Source organism: Pseudomyrmex gracilis, unplaced genomic scaffold (genome assembly GCF_002006095.1).
Source record: "Pseudomyrmex gracilis isolate BER0280 unplaced genomic scaffold, ASM200609v1 scaffold_71, whole genome shotgun sequence".
Lineage (NCBI taxonomy): Eukaryota > Metazoa > Arthropoda > Insecta > Hymenoptera > Formicidae > Pseudomyrmex > Pseudomyrmex gracilis.
In genome coordinates this window covers 513140-527484 of record NW_018020655.1, presented here as the reverse complement: position 1 = coordinate 527484, position 14345 = coordinate 513140, and the positions used below count along the sequence as shown (strand labels likewise).

General features: G+C 45.6%; 1 protein-coding gene across 1 annotated transcript in view; it reads right to left on the bottom strand.

Moving 5' to 3' along the window:
• Window positions 1-13871, bottom strand: part of LOC109854679 (longitudinals lacking protein, isoforms H/M/V-like) — a 29355-nt gene extending 15484 nt beyond the window's left edge. The window contains exon 1 of the mRNA XM_020428013.1: window positions 13800-13871. The gene's annotated coding sequence lies outside the window, so the exon portion shown is untranslated. The remainder of the gene's footprint in view (window positions 1-13799) is intronic.
• Between the last annotated feature and the right edge of the window lie 474 nt (window positions 13872-14345).

Here is a 14345-nt window from a genome sequence, read left to right as displayed (position 1 = left end):
GCGTGTCGCGTTGGAAATGTTTCAGGATCCGTCCCTGGTTTGCGTCAAGTGCGTCTTACGAAATCGCGCCGTCGTTCGTCGCGAATGCACACGCAGATCTGCGCGCGTCACGATCGACACGCGCGCACAGATTTTCCGCAAACAGCGCGCATTCGACGCCCGTTCGACGGAACGTTGCGCGCACGTGCTGCACCGACAATGAGCAACGTGAGGATTATTTTTCTCTTTTTTTTTGTTCCCCTTTTTTTTCGTTTCGCGGAATCGTTACGACGACGCTTTTACGTAGCGATGCTTCTCGCGCGGGGCGACGAGATATGCGACGGCGCGTGCGTTTCCACAGGTTGTTATATTATATGTGTTGCAGCTTATACAGAGCTTCGAGGCGCTCAAATAGAAAGCAACTTAAAACGCGTGCATTTTGTAAAAAATCTGTTGAAAAAAAAAAAAAACGATTTTCTCGGAGAAGCCACGAAGACTTGACGCGATTTTTCGCGCGCTTTTTGCGCGATAAAACTCAAAGTACATTTGATCGATAATTTACATGCAAACAAATCATGCAAAATTAACAATTACAAACAAATTATAATTACAAAACTAATTGTACGAAACATTACGTAATTAAATTTTTATATTAAAAAAATATATAAAATACATATTTATGTGTTCGTCTTATTCTGCGCAAAATAAAGGAGGACATTTCATCAAATAAGCGAAAAAGAAACGCGCTTTTAATGATTTTCGTGTTCTCTCCGCGAGAAAAAAAAACGCGTCTGGAAATAAAAAAGTAGCTTGCGCGAAAAAAAAAAAAAAAAAAAGACAAAAATTCGATTATCAAGTATGGATTACTGTCGCGAGAGATTAGCCGCGGCTGAAGAGCCGAGAGATACCGAGAAGGGGAAGACTTTCGGAATTTTCCACGGAATTAGAAACGGTTCGGGGCGCGATTGTACATTATGCACGCCGTGTTCAAGAGATAAGACGATTTTCCGTCTATAGCTCTCGCGTTTAAAGAGCGTTTAAATCCACTGTCACTTGTCGACGCGCGCTAAAACGTTATATACATCCTCTGAAATATTTTCTCCTTCTCTGTAATGACAAAAAAAAAAAATAATAATAATAATAATGATAACAACGACAGGTGCAATTTGACGTCGCAGTGACGTCGGCCTTTGTCGAAAACGAGACGCGGATATCGATACGAGTTTTAATGGCAACTCCTTTTTTTTTTTCGCGTACCTACGCACATCCCGCCCGCGCGCGCGCGATCCGTGGCATTTTAAGATGATATTCAAGCTGACATTATTAGAAAAAAAAAAGTGACACTTTGTAATAATTTCTATACAACGCAGTTATTTAAAAATACAGAGTAATCACGCGGAAAAAGAGATGCATGCACTTTGCGATCGAAATGCAATCGCTTGATCTTTTGTTTTCCATTTGGAATTTGTTTATTTATACGCGCCCGGGATACGCGTATTTCGTCGCGGGTATGTTGTTACACATCACGTGAAATTGTTGTCGCATTAAGGAATTACATTCACGCAAAGCTCTTCCGTGGGATATACGTACGTACGTACGGTTTATCCGAACGTATCAACCGAACGCGCGTTCGAGTTAATTAGAAGCCACGAGCAAATTTATTTGGAAGAAACGTATAAGGTCCGGCGTTAATTAACGGGCGTGTGCGTATTGCGAGACGATGCGTGACGGCTAATGACGATATATCGTGGTCGGAGCAACTGAGATAACGAAGGCGCAGGTCCGCTAAACAGATGAACAAACACCCCCGTCCGGCACTTAAGGGTGGCGGTAATCGCGGAGTAATTGCCAATCGTTAAACAACGGCGCGCAATTAAGACTACTTCCCGCGGTGTTTTTGTATTTTGATTTTTTGTTTTTTTTTTCTTTTTTTTTGGAACTGGAAATAAAAACGAACGCTCGAGGAATGTCGTCCGCGCCGAGCGGACGAAAAATTACGTAAAAATATTTTCCATTACGCGCGCGTCGACGACACGGGCCACTTGATCCTAACTGAAAAGCCAGTCGTAATCCATTACATTCTTGACGCTTTTAACGAAGTTTTGATTTACAATATTTTTTTATAAACAAGTCGGCGCTTGTACACGTGTGCGCGCGCGCGCTCTTCCTAAAATTTTTCACCGAGAGAATATCGAATCCCGATTCGTTAGAGAATATGTGTCGGATTATCCGTGTTTTTTTTTTTTTTTTAGTTTTTTTTGTTTTTGTTTTTTTTCCACGCGAAAAGTACGCGTCGATCGAGCGCGAAACTGCAAAAAGCTCCTTAAACTTTTGCCTGGACAGAGCGAGGTATTCGAAAGTTCGCGGGAGCCACGGAATCGGAGACGCAGTCGCAACTTCACTTTGGCTCTCGTTCGTTACAACTTTCGACAACATTCCAAACAGTTTATCGAAACTGCCTGTTTGAGAAAAAGGACGTCGATGTGTCTATTTGTGAGATGGAAAATGAGACGAAGCGAATAACTGAGAGATGCGCGGTAAGGTGATCTCTCGCGACCGGATGTTCTTCTGCCGCGGATGCCGGAGAACAAAAAAAAAAAAAAAAAAAAAAAATGGCGCGTTCAGAGTATACAGAGCACAATAAGTAATAAAAATTTTACAAACAAGCTTGAATAAAAAATACAAAATTGTTTTGATAAAAATGTAAACGAGCAAATAATTTCCCTAAGTTTTCAGAATTTATGAAAAAAAAAACACAATGTAAAATATTATATAAAATATTAATAAATATATTATAAATATATTTATTAATAAATAGTTCTACTAATATGTATATTATACAAATCTATTGTTATATATAATGTATATAATGTAAATAAATATCAATAATCATCTGAGGTCATCAATTCGATTAATTAATGCGTTAATTTGGTCAATTAGATCGTCAATTAGATCAAGATCGGGACAAAGTACCTTGTCGAGGAAAAACTCGGACTTCTTGACCGGAAGGACATTCAACATAATTTTGGGACATCCCGCACACACACACACACACACACACACGCTGCAAAGTCTAGACATTCACGAGTTATTTGACGCGGGTTATCGATCGGTATTTACGCGCGAATCGGCGCGATCGACACGCGAAATCCAGGGGAACCGATGCGGTTCCCAGCCGGCGGGATTATCGTCGGAGTGACAGCGGTTGTAACGCATTATAATTAAATGATGAATTTTAGAATGAGCAAATCGCTCGCTCGTAACGAGCCAGACCGCAATGACGGTGCGGTAATTTTGATCGCGGTAATAATTTACGCTTTGTTTCTGCGCGGTGTAACGCAAATTTTGTTAAATTAATGGCGCGGAATAATCGAATCGCTCAACATAGACAATATATAATATAATAAAGAGAGAATTATATTGCCATTATGCGCCAGTGTTGACCCGCGCGGTTGACATTAAACTCAAACGCTTGTTTACACGAAATTTTTCTAACGGGGAGGGGTTGGTGGTGGTGGCGGTGGAGGAGGAGGAGGAGGAGGAGGAGAGAAGTGGTGAATGCGCGATCGAGTTAGACACGCGGTCCGGTGCGTCTGAAATTCATCGAGAGAACAACCGCAAATTTAAATACCGCAGCTTTGATGTTCCAATAATGATATTTACACTCGTCAATCGACACTCCGCTCGTCGCGGGTGTCACACGCGCGAGTCGGTATAAAAAAAAAATCTTCTCTTCGCGCGAACTAGAATTCGGAAACGACGTGTTCGCGAGAATTTACCGACGAGAGAAAGAGTCAGGCTCAAGTAGCTGCAGCTGCGTACGCGATCGGTCAAGGATAATGATATTATCTGGATGTTCGAGTCAATTACTCGGCGAAATTGACGCGTAACGGCCGGACTTCCGGTCGGCGAGGCGGCATTCCAGCCCGGTCGGATATTTTTCGCGCAACTTCACTCGGTTACGAGGTTCCGACGGGAGGAGGGGGAAGGGATATAAGAGGTGTCTGGTGGTAGCACCTAGCCGTCGTTAACCGGTGGTAACGACCGGCCTCTCTCCCACCCACATTTAGAAACGCGGAGGAAGCAGGTAGGAAAGTCGCGGAGAGAAAGAGAGAGAGGAGAGAAAAACAGAGAGTGGGGAAAGAAAGACGGGAAAGAGATGCGGAACGGGAGAGAACCTGAAAAGAAAGAGCGTCCGATGAGGAAAAGAGACGGAGAAGAGAGAGAGAAAGAGAGAGAGAGACACACATTGCAGAAGAAGCGCCGAGGTTAGGCGAAAAAATAACGACGGCTCGCCATAAATCGGCCGAGACGACGGTCACGATCGCGGGAATCGCACGATAAAAAAGCTCCGCTCGCTTACCAATGACTAATACCTCTTCCTCCCGGTGGTGAGCTTTTTGTCCGAAAGGGGGGCTTCCTTTCACGCGCGCGACACGCTCGTGAGCGCCGCCGTTCGCTCGCGCAAAAAGAACAAGACAGCTCGCGCGCGCGCCGAGACAAAGTATCGTCGTCCGGAGATTCGCGTCCAGCGTTTTTTTTTTTTTTTTTTTCAAAAACATACTTTACGTAAACAAAAATTCAAAAAACAACGCGCGGGAAATGGTCATCTCTCGCCGCGAATCGTCGGTTCAGACCTTTGCATCGGCGAGCAGCCTTTATATCGACGTGCATTTACATCGACTATAGAAACGGAAAAAAAAGACAGAGAATTAGTTACTAAAGTTACAGTCGCGAAGTTAAGTGACGTCGGCGCTTATTGTAGGAGCGCGCCATAAATATCTCAGGCATGTCTGCTAATATATTGTTACGTCGTTTTCGTCCGGAAGTTGATTCGCGGATTATTAACACGCGGCGGGGGGGCACGATTAACGATCTACTAACGGGTTTTCGAAGCGAATCCAACCCTTTCTCGGCGTGTGCGTGTGCGTCTCTCCCTTTCCCTTACGCTCGATTCGACGGCGTTTTAAAACGGACATCGACGGTATTTAATGGCACGTATCGATTTCGAACCGCGATGAATGGCATCGAGAATAGCACGCGGTTGTTCCCCGAGTTGCGGGGGCTTGGCAACGGGGAGGGAGATCGACGGGGAGGAGGTCGGGCCGGACAGAGATCGCGGGGGCGAGGAAATCACGGGAAAAGAGAAAACCTCGGGAGAATGACATTTCGGGCCGACGACGCCGCGCGATGGCATGGCGGCGCGCGATGCGCGCGGAGATGGAAAACAAGAGGACGAGGGGGGAAGAGGGAAAACAAATCTACGCGAGTCTCGCGCGCGCGCGAATGATATTTCAACAGTGTGGCCGACTGGAGCAATTACTGGCGGAATATTGCAATCATTACTGTTTCTATATCTCCGGGAGACCCCGGAGAGAGCTTCGTTCGCGTCTGTCTCCGTCACGTTGTAAAAATGATCGCTGCATGCTGTACACACACACACACACACACACACACACACGCTCGCGCGCAAAACACACGCCGTGTGTATGCACGTCCGTGGAGATTGTAGGCAAAACCGCCTATCGACGATGCCTATCGAAAATCACTCTGTAGACTGCCGCCAATCAAAAGATCGTGAACCAGCGGAAACCGATTTAAGTCGTCCGGTTCGATGACAACGGGATAGAAAGCTGTTACGCAATTTTTGTAACGTTTTTTTTATTTTTATTTTTATTTTTTTTATTGTTTTCGCGATATACACGGAGTTTCGATAGACGTGTGGAAAAGTTCAAAGATCATCATCCGTAACTGTCGAAGCCTCAAATGAATAAACAAATGACTTTTCAAACGAAGAAGGAATTTTCAATATTTATGAAAAAAAAAATCTATTTTTAACTCTCGGAAGGCAATAATTTATGTAATTTTAAGAGAACGTTTTCAACAATGTTTCCTCAGATAAATCGCAAGTAAAAAAAAGTTGTACAATTTGCGCGCAACCGATGTAAAAAAAGCAAGACAAACGTAAAAGCTTGAAATATGAGAGATCGAGTTACGGACTCTTGGGTCTCTCTCTCTCTCTCTCTCTCTCTCTCTTTTTCTCTCTCTCTGTTCTTGCTCCGGTTTCTTCGCGAGCAACGAAATCGATAAACGCTCGTCTCGGAACGTGCTGATTTCTCTTCAATTCGCGAACGAGACCGCCGTCTAATCGCACACGCAAGAGGCAACACCTCGAGAACGAGTTAACTCCCGCGGTGGCTCTTATCTGCACAATTATGATTACGAATCGATAACCCACGCCGCTTACGGTGCGTCATTGCGTAGAGAGATACACGTCGCGCGCGCGACAAAAATTTCCTTGTCAATCACAAGATTGTTAAGCCACGTACGACAAAAAAATGTCAAACTTCGGAGATATCGCAATCGTATTAACTTTTCGTACGGCGTGTTTGTTTGTTTGTTTTTTTTGTAGAGACTGTAATCGAGGAATTAAAATTTGCGCGATGTTCAATCGATCAGCGATACGATGAGAAAAAAACTCGAAGATGAAACTGTCACAAACGTCTCCGCAGAAGCTATTAGATCAAAACGTCTCGTGAGAGAGCGATGTGTGTAATGTAAATTTGTGTCTCGCGCACTTATCTCGCCGCAACAACGTCGTGAAAAAAAAAAAAAAAAAAGTAAAAATAGTCGAATCGATGCTTCGACGGAAGATGAAGTTTAGACGCGCGCGCTCGCGTCGCTTTCTTTCGATTTATCAGTGTTAACGACCGTGAAAAACACGAGAATGTTAATCAGTGCAGAAAATGTACAAAATGTAGCAGAGCAGGTCGTTTCTTTTCACCACGGAGCTAGATTGATACTGGCTTTATGCCCGCGGAGCGATTATTTTAGTTTTATTATCGTGCAATTCATGCGAAAAAAATGAGAAAGAGAGAGAGAGAGAGAAAGGAGGAAACTGATACTTTTTAACTTATATCCCTCCCGAGATAACCCCTTCGGCTTCATAATGATCATTGTATAATTTTCTCTTTCGCCGAATCAAACCGATAAACGAAAACGCATGTGTGCGCGTGCGTGTGCGCGATAGAAAATTTTGCTTTTTTTTTTTTCTGTTTCGTGTCGCGAAGATAAATTCAACAATTGCAAACTCGGATAATGTGAAAAAAAAAAATCAACTGCGGGATTGCGGATGCAATCGATTCGCGAGCAAACGAAATCTTTCGCGCGAACTATTTTTGCGCGTCTTTAATCGAAGAGATTGCTCTCTCCGTATAACGACGATTTGTTCTTCGTTATTTTCACACTTCGGCGCGAGAATTTCACGATCTTTTTTGGGGAAAAAAAATTCGACAAAATTGTTCGAAAAAAAAACGTTACACCAGCGAGATCATTTTATCTCTTCGAGATTCTATTATCGACCTGAGAAACCTGAGGAATAAAAAGAGAGATTGTCAATTTCGACACATCTATTGTAACAAGAGTTCTCTTAAGGTCGAAGAATGGAAGAACCTCGCGCTTATTCCACGATTCAAAAACTTCCCACGAGTAACGCGTCTCTACGTTCAATAATGCTTCAAAATATCTCAAACCGAAATACTACACCGAGATAAAACCTTTAACAGTTTTGCACAAACACACACACGCACGCACAAGATAAAAAAAATGACGTAGAATTGCACCTGTTGTAGCGCAAATTCACTCACCAAGAGCGTACGACTTGTCTCGAAAGTGCGTATGTTGCGTAATCGATCCTTTCGATTCATCCCGATAAGAATCAAATCTCTTCCGACTTGTGGAATTCTCCGAATTTTTTTTTCGTCGTTTTCGATATCGCGACGTGATGCGATTTTTGTTCACTGAAAAATTTTTGTAGAAAAAAAAAAAAAAAAAAAAACACAAGCAATGTTCTCAACAAAATCAAATCAGGACAGAGAACAAGAACGTTCCTCTCCTCGAGGATCAGAAAAATCAAAAAACTTCCTTACGGATCTGTATCAGCGAGTTTTTTCGAAAACGAGCGTTCTCTCCACGCACACACACGCACGTTGACTCACGTCAAACGTCTAAACGTCGCGTCTGGCATGCGCTATTAGTATTCTGTTTTACGCATAGAGAATACGGGAGAGAGGCAGGAGGGAGAGTCGGCGTGCACGCCGGCGGCAGCGGCGGCATCCCGACGGGAGGGAGAGAGACGGAGCGACGCCAGCTGATCGACGCCGCGGCGCGGCGCATCGCGACGTCGCGGCTGTATCTGCGATACAGCGGCTAAACGCCGCGGCGGTGCGTTACGTTGCAATTCTCTCTCTCTCTCTCTCTCTCTTTCTCTCTTCCTCTCTCTCTCTTTCGGGCAATCCTCAATGTCACGTTCGCCAACGATAACACGCCGCGGAACTAAGCGACGCGGTTCTTGTCGGAAAGTTGCACGCGCGACAGCGACGACGGTGAACAATTGAACGCGTAACGATCGTTAAAACGTCGGAGAACTTACGTGTGCGTACGTGCCGTGCGAAAGACGGGCGAAGAATGACAGGGAAAAAAGACGGAGCGAAAACGACAGAGAAACAGAGAGAGAGAGAGAGAGAAAGCACACGACCTTCGCGAAACGTCAAATGTTTACGCTGCTTAGAACGGCAGGGCTGTACCGCCGGGAGAATCGCGCCCGCGAATATATTTTATTATCTTCTCTCTCTCTCTCTCTCTCTCTCTCTCTTTCTTACTCTCGTAAACTTTGATCGAAGAATTTGAGATTTACTTATTTAGCGGCGAGAATTTTTTCTCACTTTGTCGTTCAGTTTCTCTCTCCGTTGAGCGAGTCAAAAAAAAAAAAAAAAAAAAAAAAAAAAAAAAAATTAGGCAAATCCGACGATCTGTCGAGAGGAGTTGTTTTTGCCGCTGGATTTTGCAAATTTCAAGAATCCAAATGCACGCGGGATAACGTCGCGGCGAACGAAACGAGTCGAGAACGCGGAATTATCGCGATAATCCAAATTTGCATCGCGATAAACAGCGGGATTCGAGCGTGCGCGATTCCAAACTACCGCTTTTTCTCTCCCCGCGGAGGTTCGCAAAATTCTCTGACGTTTCTGACGTACGCAACGACGTGACAACGCGCGCGCGTCGAATGCAGTTCCGACGACGACGACGACGACGACGACGAAGACAGACCGCGCGGCGCGAAGACCAAACGGAACGAGGACGGAGCGTCTCTTCGGTATTCTCATCCTCGCGCCGCCGCGGGTGATACGTCACGCGGTCTGTCTCTGTCAAGGCGAAAGTCGATCGGAACCGAGAGAAGCTGTTACGCGTCGTCGTGTTAGGGACCGCGCGCGAAACGAAAGAAAAAAAAAAAAAAAAAAAGCGGCGACGTGTGACGCGCAACATTTAAACCCAATTCCGAATCTTTGTGTAATTTTTTTTACCGCCGCCTTTCGAAATTTTCGTCAAAAAATTTTAATCACACGTCAGACTGTTTTCCTGTTAAATAAAACGAAGACACATTCGAAAGAAGATGACGGAGTTTTTGCGAGAGATTTTGACGTTTTAAAATCAAATAAAAATAAAACGCGTCAGAGACGGTTCAAGGTGCCAAAAAAATAAAAAAATAAATAAATAAAAAAAACGGAATTAGATATTTCGAGTTTGACATTTGAATGTCGTTTCTTGAGCGATAATAAAACTCTGACGATTTTGGCAACACTGAACCGAGCGAATCAAATATTTCGTTTAAACGTGTAATTAACATAGCGCTCTCCCGGTTTGATATAAAAACAAATTAACCAAAAAAGACCAAATTGACTTCTAGTAAGTCGTTAGTTACACGATGAAAATGAGATCTCTCTCGCGCGAGAGATGTTTCAATCGCTCATTTGTGACCGTCGACCTTCGCACGTGCCGCAAATGCACAAAGTTTCAAAACCACATGTATGAAAATTTATAATCACACAAAAAATGAAATAAGTTTAGTAACAAAATGTCAACACTTAGCAATAATCGATCCTGAAGAAACTCATTCGACGACACAAAGGCTAAGGACGATCACAAAAAAAAATAAAAAATAAAAAAATAAAAAAATAAAAAAATAATCTATAAAGTTCAAATCTGAATTTATTTACCGCGAAATCTCCCGTCAATGTTTTAAAATAATTTTCATCAAAACGTGTGCTGGTATCTTTTTTCTTCATTTAGATTGTCACTGAAGATCCAAATTAAGGGTCGAAGCGCGCGAATTTTTTATCATAGACATTTTAATTAAAAACTTTATGCGCGTACATCACGTACATTGGCTCGTCCTAAATCCTTTTTTTTTTTTTTTTTTTTTTTTTAAACTCGTCACGAGAGCTCGATTAAATCTGAATATTGCTTGTTATCATCCGCGTTCAACCTCCAGGTTGACCTTTCAATTTGGTCTCTTTTCGGTTACTTCGTTCAGTCTTAATTTATTATTATTATTTTTTTTTGCACAATCGCATCGGAAGAATCGCGTCAGATCTGATTGTTTCGCAAAATTTTGTATATTGCTGTATTTCATTTCATTTCGCAGCCAACAAACCGCTCCGGTTTTGCTTCACAGTCGAATCACTCGGATATTTGCGAAATTAAAAATGCGCGTTGCAAAAAGATCTCGTACAATCCGGACAAATATGGAAGCGAAAAAACAAAACAAAAACAAACAAACAAAAACAAAAACAAAAACAAAAACATTATCGGACATATTTCTCACATGTGTATGCCGTATATATAAAATTGTAGGTTAAACGATCGCGCTACTCCCTCGTGTCTCCGCGTTGTAATCCGCGCGCGCGTCATAATCCGCAGTCCAAAGTTGACTATATATATAATACGCGCGTGGAGAGCGCGGCGCGTGGTTTGTCTCTCTCGGAGGAAAAAAAAAAAAACCTCATTCCTAACGAATCCGTACGAAATGTCAGAACTAATCGAATTAGTTCGAAACTTAATTCTCTCTCTCTGGTTCAAAGGCTCGCGCGGAGATACACACAGAAGCCGGGAGGATTTTTGATCACAGAGCGCATTCGCGTTGCGCTCCCCGTCGTTAACACTTTTTTTTGCACTTGATGTCGCAACGTATACGCGATCGGATTTTTAACAATGGCTCGCGGGCTTCTCCTTCGCGAACGAATTCAACTAATTAAAAGCGGCAGAGGATAAGAGAGAAAGAGAGAGCGTGCGTGTGTGTGTGTGTGTGTGTCGCCAAGTGGATTTTGGCACGGAAGGAAACTTCTCACACAGAAAAGCGAGAAAGAGAGAGAGAAGATACGCTTATTATTGGACCCCGTTTCGGAAACCCGAATACGATATACAGACAGACAGAAAGTCTACGCATTGTCGAGCGAGACGGATCTGCAAAAAAGCGCACGAAAAAGCGATACTCGCGAAAGAATTCTCCTCGCGTATCGACACACACACACACACACACACACACACGTCCATTCACAAGTTTCCCCTTTGCTCTTCTTCCATTCGCGCGAACTGTAACGACTTGAACTCTTTTTTTTTTTTTTTTCCCACAAAAGATCGCGTCGTCTCGCGGTTGTTCAATTTTTAAGTCAACCGCCTGTACATATGGGAGAAAAAACAAACAACCGTATATCTCTCCGCAAAACAATTATCTCGAAAATTTCGCAACAACGATAACCGCCGCGTGTGTTTTCACTACAAAGCGACTCGCCGCGCAAAACTTGACCTCTCTCTCGCTCTCTCTCTCTCTCTCTTTTGGAATCGGAAAACAACAACGTATTCTCTCAATTTCGTGTATAAAAAATGCGTGGGAAGACGTTACTTAGCGAGAGATGCGAAACATCCGTTTGAATCTCTCGGAGATAAACCCCCGATGAGACGTGCGTGATGAAAAGCGCGTTCTACAAAATTGATAAACATTTACTGATAATTCGTCGAGAGGATTCACCTCGTCTTTCTGTCGCTGCGAAACCCGCGAGGGAGAAAGAAAGAAACACAGAGACAGAGAGAGAAAGAGAGAGAATATCTCGAGGCTTCTCTCGGCGACGCTCTCGTCGGAGAGCGGGCCGCGTTCGCTCTAGATTTTCTCGGGATGCCCGTCATACTTTACTTTTGCTCGCTCACCGCTCATCTCCTCATATGTGCTGCGACAACCCGCCGCTTGCCTCCCTTTCTCTCTCTCTCTCTCTCTTTCAATTTCTCGACGCACGTGAGATATTTTTGTCCCGCCCGTGTTGGCGGCACACGCACTCCGGGCAGCACACATGTGTCTCATCATCATCATCGCACCTTCGCCCCGATATTGCTCTCCTCCCCCTTGGGTGTATGGTTTACGATGTTCGTGTAACTCGATTTTTACAAGTGTGTCACGTCATAACGGGGCGCGCTCGTAAACGGACCGGGTTCTCCGTTTCTCCGCGGAGAGACAGAAGCCGTCGAGATTCCGTCGTCGCGCCGAGCGTCTGTTGGCGACGCTCTCTCTCTCTCTCTTTCGAGAGAGGATTTTTTTTACGACGTCTCGCTGCGACGACGGGGAGAGAGTTTCCCGAGTGTTTCGCGCTTCCTCCTCGAAACACGCGTTTCTCCCTAGCGCGGTAAGCGTTGCACTTGCTCACTGTCACGTGTGTCGCGGCGGGTCATCATCGCGGCACGCGCGACTACCACCGTGCCAAGAGCGTACATCTCCCGAGACGATCGCCTTTCCTCTCTCTCTATCTATCTCTCTTTCTCTCTTTGTTCCTTGGCGAGCTTTTTCTCGCCGTCCCGTCGAGGAGGAAGCTGAACTATTTCAGAACGCGCGTGCACGTCACACACGCGTCGTGAGAGATTCGGCCGCGAGAAATTCGAAAGCGATTGCCAAGAGTTTCGCGCAAGGTCGCCACGTCGGGGATTTATAATCGCGGCTGTCCGGAAACGCGCGCGCGAAACCCGAACGCGCCGCGCTGCGGGCACGAGCTGTCAAGAGCGCGCGTTTTCACGTGTCTCTCTCTTTCTCTCTCTCTCTTTTTCTCTTTCTCTGTCTCTGTTTCCGACGGTTTTTCTCCGGCGCGCGCTCTCCGGAAAAAAGAGACTACGAAGGAGGAGAAAAATAATAACGGAGATCGTCCTTCGTGACAACAACACGCGCGGATGCTGAACCGATCGCGGAACCAAGTTGTCACTCGGCGAAACCTCGGGATTGAGTTTTTTTGCGAGAAACCAAGTGCGTGTCTCGCGACACGCTTTTCGCGTGGCGCGAGGTCGCGCGACTTTTCTCGCTCTCCCCGTGATCCCTCCGATCGATGTATTTCTCTCTCTCTCTCTCTCACTCGATACGTCTCTTTTTCTCTCTCTCTCTTTCTCTCTCTCGGTCGGTCCGTTCGTCAGTACGTCCGTACGTCCGTCCGTCTGGCCGCGGAGTCGTCAGACTCGTGACAGACGATCGACGGCGACGGAACGTCAATGGGCAGCGGTGACAATGGCAGCGGTGGTTAACAAACACGACAAGTGGCAACGTGGACAAACAATGTACGTAGACAAACGACGTGTAACGACGACGACGACGACGACGACGAAGACGAGGAAAAACTGTTGTTGCTCGCATCACCTTTCGGTATTGTCAAATACATACATTTCTTCTCTCCCTGTTTTTTTTCCCTCTCCCTTTCTTCCCGCTGGTCCGTCGTCTCATTCGGGTGGTGAAAGACATTCGATTCACGACGATCTCGCACGCGTCACAAAAACCGTCGTCGAGTCGCGGACAAACGGACTGTCCGCCCCCGCGATAAACGACGACGACGACGATGACGACGACGACGACGACGACGACGACGTACGAAATAACGACGATGAAATTAATTAATCGCGCACTGGGCCACGTTTCTCTCTCGTGAAATCGTCAAACACCGCGTCTAAATATTTACCTTGCTACATGTAAAACGAATAGAGGAGCCTGCCTGAATCGAACGAAGGAAGGCTCGAACCGGCCCACTGTGACGTCGCCGGCCTACTGTCAGCTCAGCGCTCGCTCGGCTCCGCGGTCAACTAACCTACCGTGTTCGCCGCGCAGACCGTGCCGACAAAATAAATCGATTCTGCGCGTCCGAGCGCCGTAAGCGCCGCGCGATAAATCCGCGCGCTCTCCAACGTGATTTTCGGCGTAACTCGCGCGTTTTACCGTGATCGCGTTCGCCTCGCGATGTCCGCACGGTCGCTCGCACGACTCGCGTAGTAGTCAGGTGTGAAACGCTCACGCGCTCACCGCCGCGTACACACGCACGCGCGCGCTCTCCCACACAAAGGTGCCGCGAGGCGCGCGTGCGCTCTCTCGCGCTGCCCCACACGCACACACACATACACAAACGCGGACACAGAGATACGCGCGCGGAGAACCTCTCGCGACGCACACGTAAGAGGATGCACGCGTACACGACACGCACGTCACACGTACGTGTGTGTGTGTGTGTGTG